We start from the raw sequence: 16,715 nt of genomic DNA on the forward strand, positions 1-16,715 counted from the left end.
GAATCACATATGTGAAGTTAAACATAACTCAAGAAGGACCCTTGGGCCAAATCAAAGTGGAAGCCCTCCAAAAGGACAATTTAAGGAAGCATTTTCTGATGATCTGACTTCTAGGGGCAAAAACGGTATTATAAGTTTGAAATTTGGGAAAACGTCCAGCAATATAAGTTGTAGATAATTGAATTATCTTTCCATCCATAGGTCGTAGGCCCTCATACGATATCGCGATCAAAAGTTATGACCGTTTTACTGAACGAACATCCAGTCAGAAATTTTAACCCTGCGCGAACGCGCCAAATTTTAACCCTGCGCGAACGCGCCCCACGCGATCGCGCCAGAAGGAAGCGCGATCGCGATGAGCACTTTTCCAGCTACTTCTGGCAGCTTCCAAAATAATTATAAAGAGGGGGAGACCCCCTCATTTTCAGTCCAAAACCACGAACACCACCCCAAAAATCCCAGAAAATTTCCCAACTTTCCACCACCAAATTTTAGCCCAAACCAGGTATAATTTCCCAATTTCAGTCCGGATAGCGTATAGTTTTCACTGCAGAATCGTATGGCAGTGCGTTGTGGCATAAAACTAAGGTGAAAAAGGGAAGATACAACAATATTAAAAGGAGAAAGGTATGAATCTCTTCCTATTTGTGTTAATACTAGTTTATTTACGAAGAAGACGCGATTAAATAATTGTATACTGAGTTAATTACTTATAAAAGTTGGAAAACAGCGTGTGGGCTGTTTTATGGAATATGTTGATATGAAAAAGGATATTATTGATGTTGGTATTGTTGTTGTGTTGTTGACTGCTGAATTAAAAATTCGGGCTAGGCATATAAGCAGGGGAGATGCTGCCCAAATTTCTGTAGACAAATAGTGAATTAAAGAATGCTAAAAGTCTTACTATTGACAATTGGTAAATGTGACCATTTGTAGATTTTGAGCGAAACGGAAATTGAATTTGGACAAGCGTAAGACGCAGCTAAGTTATGTAAAGTCTTTCCCTTCATTCTTAGGCATGTTCTGAACATAATAGGCTCGGCCGCGAGCTTTAAATACGACTCCGTTCCTCGGAATTCGATATGGAAATCTGCTCCAATTCCTTCAGTAAGATTGAAACTATGTCCTTATAAAATATCTTTAAAGTATGCTTTTGTACGAAACCTTCCTAAACGGAGTCGGAATACTTTCGAATGATTATGGATGACCTCATAAGGTCTTTTATCAGTAATTTATGTATCTTGCCTCGAGTTGGTCCGAGGTGGGCCCACGGAGCCCCGATACCCCGTGAATGATCTAAATTGCCTCATTTCCGTCCGTTTTTCACAGGCAACATCTGAACTATCATTTTGAACATAATATGACTGTTTTTATATAAATCTCACAATATGGTTTTGATATCTGAAAATCTAGTTCGGGTTATGATCTGTCGTGCCTCCCCAAGTGACGTGTAGGTGCGTAGTTTGAAAACTATCTGAATACTTTGATTCGATCTGCCAGTTGGCCTATTTCTGTTTCGTTGAATCTGTACGACGATCTGTACGTATGTGGTTTTTCATTAATCAGTTCGTGCATGTGCTATGATTCCGTTCACCGGATCCCGGGCCGTCATGTATATCGTGCGGATGGGCCGCCGAGCCCCATATGTGAATTCCGAAGTATGATGTGTCCGGTTTCGGGGTACTGTGGTATATGTCCGTCCCCGATTACCGAGGATATATTATGAAGTATGATGTGTCCGGGCTCGGGGTGCTGTGTTATCTGTCCGCCCCCGGGTACCGTGGTTATGTTATGATGTATGACGGAGATCGGAGAAGAATTTCTGATATATGTTGTGTTGTGGTGTCAATGGCAGGAGTGGCGACCACGTTCTTGTACCCTATATACGATTCTGTCGGTCCGTCTGGATTATCTGTCCGACCGGTTATGATTCTGTCTGTCCGTCTGGATTATCTGTCCGACCGGTTATGATTTTGTCTGTCCGTCTGGATTATCTGTCCGACCGATTATGATTCTGTCTGTCCGTCTGGATTATCTGTCCGACCGGTTATGATTCTGTCTGTCCGTCTGGATTATCTGTCCGACTGGTTATGATTCTGTCTGTCCGTCTGGATTATCTGTCCGACTGGTTATGATTCTGTCTGTCCGTCTGGATTACCTGTCCGACTGGTTATGATACTGTCTGTCCGTCTGGATTATCTGTCCGACTGGTTATGATTCTGTCTGTCCATCTGGATTATCTGTCCGACTAGTTATGATTTTGTCTGTCCGTATGGGTTTGGATTCTGTATGTCCGTATGGATTTTGATTCTGTCTGTCTGGACCATGATTCTGTCCGTCTGTCGGGACTATGGCTCTGTCCGTCCGGCTTATGATTCTGCCTATTATATTTCTATGCTTCTGGTCCAGATCATGATTATGTTTGATATATTCTGCTTTACATACTCGGTACATTTTTGTACTAACCCCCGTTTCTTCGGGGGCTGCGCTACATGCCCGCAGGTACAGACGCACCTGGAGATACGCCGCCAGTTTAGGGCATCGGTTCTGCAGTTTGGAAGAGCTCCCTTTGATCCGGAGCGTGTACTTTTGGTATATATCTTTTGTCTTCTGTATTTTCTGTATGCATGGTTACTCTGGGTACGGCGGGGCCCTGTCCCGTCATCTGATTCTGTATGTCTGTAGAGGCCTGTAGATAGATGTGTGGGTTACGGGTTTCGTCTGTATGTTAGCCTTATCGCCTTATCTGTAAATGTCTGCATGTTCAGGTATATATATATATATATATATATATATATATATATATGTTTGCGCGCGTGCCTTACCTGTATCGGCCTACTTCTGTAACATCTGTTTTAAAAAAAAATAAAAAAAATATCTGTATGATACGAAATTCGGTCAGGTAGGTATGTACGGGTACCCAGTTAGGGTACCAGTCGCGGCCCACGGGGTTGGGTCGTGACAGAAGTGGTATCAGAGCGGTTAGTCCTCGGAATGTCTACAGGCCGTGTCTAGTAGAGTCTTGTTTATCGATGTGTTGTGCACTACATCTATAAACAGGAGGCTACAGGGCATTTAGGATGTTATCCTTCTTCGGATCTTAGATCGTGCGGTAGAACTGTATTAGTAGGATGATCCTCTCCTAACGATCTGTTATGTTTTCAAAGATGCCTCCGAAGAAGGCAACAGCTGGCCAGAAGGGCAAGGCGGGGGTTGAGGCAGGAGAGACCAGCGGGGCCCAGAGAGTTACCAGGGCCAGTGTGCAGCCTGCACTTGGGGATGTACCCCCATCATCTGGATCTGTTACACCCCCCTTGCCGGAGGATATCGGAGCAGCAGAAGCTGCTAATCAGGAGACGGCTCCACCGCGAGCTCCTGAGGTTCCAGTGCCCGAGCCTCCAGCTCCACAGGCAGGGGCGGAGGGCAGGGCTATGCGAGATGCGGTCCAGTTGTTGACCACGCTGATGGCAGAGCAGGTTCGTAGACATGGATTTGGGGGTGGTCGTGCGGACAGATATGAAAGCTCCAGGGCTCGTGAGTTCTTGACATGTAATCCTCCAGAATTCTCCGGGACAAAACCTGAGGAGGACCCCCAGGAGTTTATTAGAAAGATGGAGAGCACGATACGGTTGATTAAGGCTTCGCCGACTGAGTCAGTTGAGTTGGCTTCGTATCGGTTATACGAGGTGGCGGCAAATTGGTATGAGTCTTGGCAGCTCTCCAGGGGTGACGGAGCTCCCCCAGCAGTATGGGTCGAGTTTACTAAGGCCTTCCATGAGCATTTTCTGCCTCCAGAGCTACGGAGAGCCAGGGTTGATCGATTCTTGCATCTAAAATAGAACGGTAGGAGTGTTCGAGAGTATAGCCTGGAGTTCGACTCATTGGCTAGGTATGCACCCGCTATAGTAGAAGAGATGGCCGACAGGGTGCACCGGTATGTGATGGGGCTAGACCCCTATTTGATTGATGGTTGTCTGGCGATGGCTTCCCAGCCAGGAATGCATGTTGCCCGAGTACAGGCATATGCCCAGGGCATGGAGGATCAGCGTAGGGAGCGTCGGCCTGATAGGGGTCCCGATAGGGGCCGGCTTAAGAGAGCCAGATCGGCCGGATATTCAGGGGGATTCCAGGGTGAGTTTTCTCAGTGGCAGGGTAGCAGGTATCCGTCCCAGCCAGCATACAGTACGCCCCCACAGTTTTCGGGACAGAACTCCATGGCTTCGAGTTCGCGAGTAGATGGGAGTTTCAGTCAGATGGGGCCATCCATACCTCGATGTCCTCATTACAGGAGGCGCCACCCCGGCGAGTGTTATCGTGCCACTGGTGCCTGCTATTCTTGTGGCCAACAAGGCCATACGATGAGAGAGCGTCCATATAGGGGTGGTCCAGGTGGTTCAGCCCAGCTTACCGGGTCAGTTGCTAGCTCATCCCCTCCTTTGGCAGCCATACACCCCACGGGGCGAGGGGCCCCAGCACCAGCACCAGTGCCAGCAAGTCGTGGCAGAGGTCGCGGTGCAGCTTTGGGTTGTAGCGGTCCTTCGAACCGCGTATTTGCTTTGACCGGCCGGCAGGACCCAGGAGCGTCTTCCAGTGCACACCCAGGTATGCTACTGATCTCTTTTGAGGGATATGAGTATGAACAAGTCTGTATTTTGTTACGTCATGTTATTTCCTTCTTCCGGGTACTAGTAAGGGTAAGGTAATGTCTAACTCGATAAACACCGAGGATTCGGAAGGGCGAAATGATAACTTTACGGTTTAGCCCGGGGTGGGACCCACTATGAGAATTTTCCGAAAATGTACCAAGATCCCGATTTGCCCTAAATCACGTGACAAAGGTCGTGCGGGGCGGTCGACGAAATTATACTAGCCGTAACGTATCAAAACGCATGAAAATTTCGAGGTTAAGCGTGCTAAGGCTAGAGTAATTCTGGGATGGGTGACCCCCCTGGGAAGGAAACAAAAAAAAAAAAAAAAAACCTGTGGTATTATTGTCGGGATTAATAATGAAATATCGATAAGGGAAATTTTCATAAACCACTGGAGCCTTAATAAGAGTGGTCCGATTCTGATCAAAAATCTGTTTGTTATACTTCTGCACTTCTGATTCTGAACACGTTTCTATTTGACGTACCTCTGTACGATTGACTCTGATTACGAATCTATCTGACACGCCTCTGTATGTCTGACTCTGGATACGAATCTGTCTGGTACATCTCTGTACGTCTAACTCTGATCGTGGATCTGTCTGATATAATTCTATACGTCTGACTCCGACTACGAATCTGTCCGACATAGTGCAGTACATCTGTCTCTGATTATGGATCTGTCTGATATGCTTTTGTGCGTCTGGCTCTAGTTATGAACCTGTTTGATGTAACGGGAAATTACGATAACGTTGTAAGGAACCGAGAAGTGTGACAAGAGGTGAAAGATGTTGATGGCAATCGTAACGTTGAAAGGAATTTTGAAGGAAAGAAAGGAACCTCCCCGAAGTGTCACGAGACCCCCTAAGGTCAATCGAACATTCGAGGACGAATGTTCAAAAGGGGGGGAGAATGTTATATCCTGCATTTTCGAACGTCGAATTATTTGTAAGCTGAGGGGGGGCCCACACATCAAGATTTTTTTTGGGACATGTGACAAATTATATGAATCACATATGTGAAGTTAAACATAACTCAAGAAGGACCCTTGGGCCAAATCAAAGTGGAAGCCCTCCAAAAGGACAATTTAAGGAAGCATTTTCTGATGATCTGACTTCTAGGGGCAAAAACGGTATTATAAGTTTGAAATTTGGGAAAACGTCCAGCAATATAAGTTGTAGATAATTGAATTATCTTTCCATCCATAGGTCGTAGGCCCTCATACGATATCGCGATCAAAAGTTATGACCGTTTTACTGAACGAACATCCAGTCAGAAATTTTAACCCTGCGCGAACGCGCCAAATTTTAACCCTGCGCGAACGCGCCCCACGCGATCGCGCCAGAAGGAAGCGCGATCGCGATGAGCACTTTTCCAGCTGCTTCTGGCAGCTTCCAAAATAATTATAAAGAGGGGGAGACCCCCTCATTTTCAGTCCAAAACCACGAACACCACCCCAAAAATCCCAGAAAATTTCCCAACTTTCCACCACCAAATTTTAGCCCAAACCAGGTATAATTTCCCAATTTCAGTCCGGATAGCGTATAGTTTTCACTGCAGAATCGTATGGCAGTGCGTTGTGGCATAAAACTAAGGTGAAAAAGGGAAGATACAACAATATTAAAAGGAGAAAGGTATGAATCTCTTCCTATTTGTGTTAATACTAGTTTATTTACGAAGAAGACGCGATTAAATAATTGTATACTGAGTTAATTACTTATAAAAGTTGGAAAACAACGTGTGGGCTGTTTTATGGAATATGTTGATATGAAAAAGGATATTATTGATGTTGGTATTGTTGTTGTGTTGTTGACTGCTGAATTAAAAATTCGGGCTAGGCATATAAGCAGGGAAGATGCTGCCCAAATTTCTGTAGACAAATAGTGAATTAAAGAATGCTAAAAGTCTTACTATTGACAATTGGTAAATGTGACCATTTGTAGATTTTGAGCGAAACGGAAATTGAATTTGGACAAGCGTAAGACGCAGCTAAGTTATGTAAAGTCTTTCCCTTCATTCTTAGGCATGTTCTGAACATAATAGGCTCGGCCGCGAGCTTTAAATACGACTCCGTTCCTCGGAATTCGATATGGAAATCTGCTCCAATTCCTTCAGTAAGATTGAAACTATGTCCTTATAAAATATCTTTAAAGTATGCTTTTGTACGAAACCTTCCTAAACGGAGTCGGAATACTTTCGAATGATTATGGATGACCTCATAAGGTCTTTTATCAGTAATTTATGTATCTTGCCTCGAGTTGGTCCGAGGTGGGCCCACGGAGCCCCGATACCCCGTGAATGATCTAAATTGCCTCATTTCCGTCCGTTTTTCACAGGCAACATCTGAACTATCATTTTGAACATAATATGACTTTTTTTATATAAATTTCACAATATGGTTTTGATATCTGAAAATCTAGTTCGGGTTATGATCTGTCGTGCCTCCCCAAGTGACGTGTAGGTGCGTAGTTTGAAAACTATCTGAATACTTTGATTCGATCTGCCAGTTGGCCTATTTCTGTTCCGTTGAATCTGTACGACGATCTGTACGTATGTGGTTTTTCATTAATCAGTTCGTGCATGTGCTATGATTCCTTTCACCGGATCCCGGGCCGGCATGTATATCGTGCGGATGGGCCGCCGAGCCCCATATGTGAATTCCGAAGTATGATGTGTCCGGTTTCGGGGTACTGTGGTATATGTCCGTCCCCGATTACCGAGGATATATTATGAAGTATGATGTGTCCGGGCTCGGGGTGCTGTGTTATCTGTCCGCCCCCGGGTACCGTGGTTATGTTATGATGTATGACGGAGATCGGAGAAGAATTTCTGATATATGTTGTGTTGTGGTGTCAATGGCAGGAGTGGCGACCACGTTCCTGTACCCTATAAACGATTCTGTCTGTCCGACTGGATTATCTGTCCGACCGGTTATTATTCTGTCTGTCCGTCTGGATTATCTGTCCGACCGGTTATGATTTTGTCTGTCCGTCTGGATTCTCTGTCCGACCGGTTATGATTATGTCTGTCCGTCTGGATTATCTGTCCGACCGGTTATGATTCTGTCTGTCCGTCTGGATTATCTGTCCGACTGGTTATGATTCTGTCTGTCCGTCTGGATTATCTGTCCGACTGGTTATGATTCTGTCTGTCCGTCTGGATTATCTGTCCGACTGGTTATGATACTGTCTGTCCGTCTGGATTATCTATCCGACTGGTTATGATTCTGTCTGTCCATCTGGATTATCTGTCCGACTAGTTATGATTCTGTCTGTCCGTATGGGTTTGGATTCTGTATGTCCGTATGGATTTTGATTCTGTCTGTCTGGACCATGATTCTGTCCGTCTGTCGGGACTATGGCTCTGTCCGTCCGGCTTATGATTCTGCCTATTATATTTTTGTGCTTCTGGTCCAGATCATGATTATGTTTGATATATTTCTGCTTTACATACTCGGTACATTTTTGTACTGACCCCCGGTTCTTCGGGGGCTGCGCTACATGCCCGCAGGTACAGACGCACCTGGAGATACGCCACCAGTTTAGGGCATCGGTTCTGCAGTTTGGAAGAGCTCCCTTTGATCCGGAGCATGTACTTTTGGTATATATCTTTTTTCTTCTGTATTTTCTGTATGCATGGTTACTCTGGGTACGGCGGGGCCCTGTCCCGTCATCTGATTCTGTATGTCTGTAGAGGCCTGTAGATAGATGTGTGGGTTACGGGTTTCGTCTGTATGTTAGCCTTATCGGCTTATCTGTAAATGTCTGCATGTTCAGGTATATATATATATATATATGTTTGCGCGCGTGCCTTACCTGTATCGGCCTACTTCTGTAACATCTGTTTTAAAAAAAAATAAAAAAAATATCTGTATGATACGAAATTCGGTCAGGTAGGTATGTACGGGTACCCAGTTAGGGTACCAGTCGCGGCCCACGGGGTTGGGTCGTGACAGCCCGAGACTCCAGCTCCTCAGCTAAGGGCGGAGGACAGGGCGATGAGGGATGTTGTGCAGTTATTGACGAGATTTGTAGTAGGACAGGCTCGCAGACGCGGGCTAGGGGGTGATGATGTGGACAGACGTGACAGTTTGAGGGTCCGTGATTTCTTGACCTGTAATCCCCTAGAGTTCTACGGGTCTAGGCCCGAGGAGGACCCCCAGGATTTCATTCTATAGATGCAGTGCACACTGAGACTGGTCAGGGCTTCTGAGACTGAGTTTGTCGAGCTGGCTTCACATAGATTGTAGGATGTAGCGATTAATTGGTACGAGTCTTGGGAGTTGTCAGGAGGCGAGGATGCTCCTCCAGCTGTGTGGGATGAGTTTACAGCAGCGTTTCTCAGCCACTTTTTACCTCCAGAGTTGCGGCGGGCGAGAGTTGACAGATTTTTACAGCTGAAGCAGAGAGGCAGGAGTGTCCGAGAGTACATCCTAGAGTTTGATTCTCTGGCCAGATATGCGCCCACCATTGTAACTGATATGGCCGACAGGATGCACCGGTACGTGATGGGTTTGGATCATGACTTGGTTGATAGCTGTATGGCGATGGCATCGCAGACGGGTATGGACATTGCCCGGTTACAGGCATATGCGCAAGGAATAGAGGACTGCCACAGAGGGTGTCAGCCCGATAGAGACCGTGACAGGAGGCAGCCCAAGAGGGATAGGTCAGCTGGTTATTCTGGGGAGTCTCGAGGCGGGCAGCCTCAGCAGCAGTATAGCAGATATCCTCCTCAGTCAGGCCGGACTACACATTCACAGTCTACAGGCAGACGATTTGATGGTGCAGGGCACTCAGGGGCAGGCCAGAGTTCCAGAGCCTCAGGTTCGCAGGTGAGCAGAGGTTCCAGCCAGGCGAGGCCACCTATGCCTCGATGTTCTTATTGTGGGAGGTCTCACCCAGGAGAGTGTTATCGAGCCACGGGTGCCTGTTTTTCTTGTGGCCGCCAGGGCCATATTATGAGAGATTGTCCGTTGGCGGGTGGTTCTGGTGGTGCAGCTCCCAGAATCTTCCAAAACTCTCCATACATGATATTTATCATTAATCATACTTGATAATGGTCATGTCCTTTGGTTCCAAGGTTGTCCCTCCCGGTTACAATTTATGACATCGTAATTCATCCTTTACTTCATTGTTACGCACTTCCGATGGCTTGTACCTTCCAAAACATCATGGGATGTCTCCGATACTCCATTAATACAGTAAAGTATTTGCAATGCTCATTCTCTAAAAGTGCGAGGTGTAACATCCTTCCCCCCTTAGAAACATTCATCCTCGAATGTTGTAGCTTGGGAGCGTACGATGCTATCATTAGTTTCTTGAAATGGTTGTCCTCTTTTAGTTTCTGATCTCCATGCTCTTGTAGTATGGGTCATTAGTCTTTTTTCATATTCTCCCAATTTTTTTGTCGAACTCATTCATTAGTTCCATATCCACATGTTCTTATGTATGTACCCAAGGGTCAATTGATAGCTAGCTACCATCCTGGGACCTGTTGCCATTAAGATGGTCTTAAATAATGATTGCTATGGCTCCCTGCCGAACTGTGAGCACTCTTAATTGTTGTACTCTTGCCTTACTCCTCATTTCTCTACTAGTAGACAAACTCTCTTGTTCAGATATGGCGCTTTTCCTTGCTTGCTTCTCTGGTGCTATTTTAGATCATCCCTTTTTGTACTAGTCGACCCTATATGCATACCATATCACCTCCTTTTAATTCCTTGGTCCAACCCCCCTTAACTCTTTACAGTATCATCATATTCATATTTGAACTTTTTCTGTAATTTCCTCTCCTTAGTTTTTGCATATTTACAAAATAAACTCATGAACATGGAACTAAGATAAAATCCTACTTAATCATAATTTCCTCCCAATACGAGTCTGCTTCCCTCCTTAAGTCCTTGGCTCTCTTATACCGGTGACTAATTGAAACTTAAGCTAACCTCTATTCTTCTTCGGCTCCTTATCATCGTCCTTGCACCATTCTGCAAGCCATTGATTTCATCATGGCGATTGTCTATATTGTTCTATGTGATATACTCTCGCAATTGATATAACCTGCAGCTTGGAATTTCACGACTTACAAGGTACTTCCTAATCTCAGGCAGTACTGCTGTCTTGCTATCCATAGGCACACTATCTTTCTTTCCTTTGAAGATTATTGAACTTCCTATAAATATTCCTTTTTTAAAGCTTTCATCTCTTCTAGTGCTACAAGTTCTTTTTGGTAATCCCGATTGTCCTTTATACTTGTCCCTGGTCACATGTGGCCTTCCTCACTCCTTTTGCTACCCCTTGGAGTACTTTACTACATATCTAAATGTACCTAAACTTTCTTCGGGGCGAGTGATTCGAGTCAACGTATCGCATTGGCGAAACTTATTTTCCTTCCCATAATTGTCTCATAATATACCTGCATTTAATCCATTCCCACTTTTCTTTAGCACATTCTTGACATGTCGGTTCATCTCGAAATTTGACTCCTTTAATCTAATATATTTCCCTCTTTTGAGCTTGGAAATATTGTAGCTCATCTTAGAACTGAATTTGTTCTTCCCCCCTTTAGAGGATGTTCTCATATACTAGTAACCTTCGAGTGTTAATCGTCTTTGATAATCATCTGGCCGAGCTTAACGATCCTTCACTCCTCTGTTCCTGATAATGTCGGAGTTCCTTTCATCGTATGGTTTAGCTTATTTTCCTTTCTTCTAGTTGAGGTCTTGTATCGAATAAAAATGCTCATACATATCAGATCTAATTCAGATGGCTTGTTTATTGTCTTATCACTTCTACCTTTCATGGCTAGTATTTCCCTAGGCTAGTGAATTAATGGGGACATCAGAATTCATTAGGCCTTTTAAGGAGTGTCCGATTATACCATGCTCCTTTTATCTTAGTCTTTCTCCGCTACTATCTTCTTAATATCCTTGAAATTCTTCTTGCTCTGGGTTCCCAATTCGGATTTATGTCTCTACTACACCATTAAAAGTTGATATTCTACACCATCCATTCCCATGACTCGTCCTTTCATTAGCTTAGCTCATTTTGTCCCGTAATTCTTTTTAACTACTTGTTTGCATCACAACTAGGCATCATAGCCCTTTTGATCTTCTACCAGCTCTCGTCCGTACCATGAAATCCTCAAAAACTACGCCCTTTTCTTTCTTCCTTCATTAAGTTCTCACCTTTCTTTCTGACTCTACGGCTGGTTCGTATTCATGCATATCCCCTATACATCATTCTATTTCTTTTATAATCGAATCCCTATACTCTTTATTAAGATTCTTATCCCATGTTTCTGATGTTTTGCCTCTTGGCTAGATTTGTTAATTTATTATCCTCCCTCCTGTGCTTGGTGATTGCCCGAGTTTCTTTAACCAATCCATTAGTGTACCTTTCTTACTTTCTCTTTCAGGGCATTTCTTGATTTCCTTTGCTCATAAGTGCTTTTCTTCACTTGCCATTTATAGTATTGACCCTAAAGTTCGTGGAATATCCTATTAGAAGTATAAATCCGTTCTATTTCTAAAGTCATCTTTTGGGAGGGCTTTTCCGTTTCCGAGGTAGTCGTGCCGTGTCAGTATGACTGTGCATTCATCTCATTGGAATACTCTTGTCTACTCACTTCATTCTCTCCCCTGATATTCTTGCATCATGATTATCCAACTTTAACCTTTAGAGGAAACAATGTCAACCTGCCCTGTAGCACTTGCTACTTGAACTTCAATACCCCGTCCAATCAATACCTTTAACATATCGTAGCATCGGTTATCAGGGCACACATACTAGTTAACGTGATCACACATGAGTTATCATGTGTATCGTTTACTAACACCTTACTTACGAAGTATCCCCAATGTTATTTAAACTTGTCCTAAATCTGTGGTTGTAACACATCTTCTCTTTCTTCGCCGAGCTAGCCCATCTTACATCTCGTAATCATTTAAAATTTCTAACCGCAAGTCTCACATGCATCTAATTTCTCTCGGGCTATTTTAGTTCCTCATGCTTCTTAGATGTCTAAGTATGTAGGACTTCTTAACACATTTCACATGTCCTAGATTATGAATTTCTGGCAATATAGGCTTAATAATCAATCTCCACTCGAACACCTACTCTCCTTTCCTTTTTATTCATAAGCCGACATCACTATTTTTTTTTGGCAAATAACCTTTATCACCTTTGTCTAATAATTCGAGGTGCCCCTACTTATAAGAATCGCATCTGTCTTGCTACGTGGCCCTTTTTATCACATAACCTAGAAAAAAAACAATTTGAAGTTCTAATGGATCCCAAGTAAAATTCTGTAATGCATCTCCCTCCAGGTTAGAACAGTCCCTTACTCTCCTGGCTAGGCAAATACTATCTTAACCTTTGGAACTCCCAATAATAACCATCAATCAACGCACGCGACTGCTTTCCATTCCAAATTCCATGATTCCTAGTAGTGGAAAAAACATCTTAGTCGCAGTTACCTATAAATACTTTGGTTATCGGTTCCATTAGAATTCCCATCCGTCAACTATTAAATGCTATCCTGCAATAATTGTACACACATAAGAAATTTTAGTAAAATACCCATATACCTGTAGCTAGCCTTTCCTGATCTTGGTCTGGAGGGTTGTAAAGTGAAGTATCCTTCTCATCGTCCTCCTACTATCTACTGGGCTGGCCCTTCTCATCTCTCCCATCTGAGTCCGAGGGATATGAATATTCTGGCACCTCCTGATTTGCCGAAGGCTAAGATAGAGGGCTAGAATACTCGGTAACACTCACACTCGTGGCTGCCCTAACATAATGCTCCATCTTTGGAGAAGCTAGAGGGGTCAACTTTGGTGCAGCCTCGGGAGCCTCCTGCTATACTGGCGACTCATACGAACCCTCAGATGGGCACGTCTCGTAACTATCTTCCTACGGATCTTCCTCCATGGAAGTCAAGAGCTCTGGGGGAATCGTCTTGATGTCCTCAGAAGGATCTGTCTCAATAGAATAGCTAGGACTCCTCCTACTCGGTCCTGGGGTCTATAGTCCCAAATCCACCCTGGGGTCCTTCCATGCACCCCCACTATTTGAAGTTGATCTCTTCATCTCTGTCAATCTGCACTTACCTACAGGGAAAGAGGGTTAGAAACGATCTTTCCCCGACTCTGGCTCTATCACATGATCTAAGAAAAAAAAACAAAGGTCAATGATTCCTAAAAGCTCTGCAGCCTCCTGTTTATAAGTGTGGCGCTATTCACACCCATAAACAATACTCTACTAGACACGGTCTATAGACAACCCTAGGACGAACTGATCTGATACCACTTTTGTCACGACCCAAGCCAATAAGCCGCGAAGAGTGCCCGACCAGTACTGACCAAGCACCTTTAAACTCATACTTGCACTATACTGAGTAATTTGGTGGCCCACTTTTACTTACCTATGAGCTATGCCAACTTCTGTAAAATTAATACAACAAACTTTACATCAAAAAATATGGAACATAACAAGGAATATGGAACATAGCATGAGATAAAGAGATAACCTGTACATCTGATTGCCTCATAAGGCAGATATCATGCATGCTTAGCTTTCTTTTAAAGAAAATATTTCTCATACGTATATAACATCATGTCGTGACTATTACCATCATCATAATCATTATAGAAACATTCTCATCTATAACATCATAAGAAGCTTTTAAGAATCATGAACTTATAACTTTTGGAAGTAAGAAGGTTATGGAAACATATATGGAATCATAACATAGGAATCATGCCTTTTTAAACAAAGGGACTAGCCTTAACCTACATGATTGATCCCATAATACTTAACGCTTTGTCACGACCCGACTAGGGGCCATGACGGGTACCAGGGGCTATCCACTGAGCACCGCTCATTCTGCTACTTATCATACTCGTTAAACGTTCATTCATCAAATTCATACTCGAATCATAGGAAAATCGGTTTTCATTAGAAACATAAATACTTTTATACGCATAAGCCCTTCGGCTATCAAAATAATATACATACCATAATAACATCGTGAGACCATGCTACCCACACATATGCATCTACGAGCTTCTACTAGAGTACTAGTCATATGGACGGGACAGGACCTCGTCGTGCCCAAAACATATATGTACATAAAATGGTAGATCAATGGCACCTCCGGAATAATGGAGTGCTTTCAAAAGCCTGCTTATCGGCTTATATAAATCTGGATCGCCTCCCTGTCTACCTGTGGGCATGAACACAGCGTCCAAAGAAAACAGACGTCTGTACGAATATTGTACTGAGTATGTAAGGCATGAATGAAATAAGCATAATAGATAATCATAAGACTTAAGATGAACACATAACCTCCATAAACTTTAAGGGAGGATACCTTTCATGCCTATATCATATACTACCACGGTACATGTATCATCATAGCTCATTCATCGTCGTATCACACACACACACAGATATATATATATATATATATATATATATATATATATATATATATATATATATATCATAACACCGCATCCGCTCATGCACATTAACGTTATCTGCATTCGTCCACGTAGTAGCTCGACAATCTCACCTACATATTTTTCGGGCTTTTCATACATACATCACATATATATATATAACGAAAAAGGGCCAAAATTACCCCTAAACTTTGGAAAATAGTTCATCCATACCCTTCGTTATACTTTAGGGCCAATTATACCCTTACCGTTATACTATGGGGTCAATTATACCCTTATGTCTAACAGTTGCCACGTGGCATCATCCCAGCCCTTCAAAATTATTTTCCCCTCAAATATTTTTTTACCCACTAAAATAACTCAACCCGACCCGATTTTTGTTTTCCAGCCAAACTGATACGGACCCAACCAAATACCCCTTGGCTGGAAAGAAAAACAAATCGGGTCGGGTTGGGTTATTTTAGTGGGTAAAAAATTATTTGAGGGGAAAATAATTTTTGAAGGGCTGGGATGATGCCACGTGGCAGCTGTTACACATAAGGGTACAATTGACCCCATAGTATAACGGTAAGGGTATAATTGGCCCGAAAGTATAACGAATGGTATGAATGAACTATTTCCCAAAGTTCAGGGGTAATTTTGGCTGTTTTCCGTATATATAATCATAGCATATACGTATTTATATCATATACAACCTGGCCAACCAAGGCTTCAGAGTTATGTCTACTTGGCCTTACCAAAGCTCAGTGTTATGTCTAGCTGACCCTACCAAGGCTCAGTGTTATGTCTACCGGGCCCTACCAAGTCTCAGTGTTATCCGTACCCAACTGCAGAAGTGTGCGCGCATTACATAAATATATACATATTCTACCCGGCCTTATAAGCACGGGGTTTCATAATAGTCATACATAAGCACACATATATATATATATACATAAAAGCCCATAAATATCTTTAACGTCATTACTATTATCATCGTCATCATTATCATCATCACTATCAACATTATCATTATCACTATAAACATTGTCATCATTATCATCACATATGTCTCATAAACTTATCATAACCTTTCGGGGAGCATACATTTGGATTTAAAGACAATCTATGAGAATCGCATCGTATTCGTAGCATGAACTTTGTAATAATGTCGCATAATAAACATTATAATCTCTAACTTAGGCTCATCATTACTATCATCGTACCTATGGCATATCTCTTTCCTTAATGTCACATGGAACCCCTCATGAACATAGACTCGTAACTTTTCGGAACATTGGTCATAGGACACGTATTAGAGCTTATAGACAACCTATAACAATATCGGGGTGACGTAAGGTCGAGAGCCCCTGATTCCATCTGGAGCATTCATAAGCATTATGCCTCACCTTGAAGGAATTAGCATATAAGTTGAGTGTAGTCAATGAACATCATCAATGGATCGTAATATGGATCATTAGCCTAGTAGAACCATAATATTATAGGCCTTAGAATCTTTAGACTTTGTCTCATCATCATCATTATCGTGTTCGTAACATACCTCTTATATTATCCCATATGACTATTCATAAACATAGGCTCTTAGTTTTCTGGAAAGTAGGAAAGGC

The sequence above is a fragment of the Lycium barbarum genome, chromosome 9, assembly GCF_019175385.1.
Source record: "Lycium barbarum isolate Lr01 chromosome 9, ASM1917538v2, whole genome shotgun sequence".
NCBI classification, from domain to species: Eukaryota; Viridiplantae; Streptophyta; class Magnoliopsida; order Solanales; family Solanaceae; genus Lycium; species Lycium barbarum.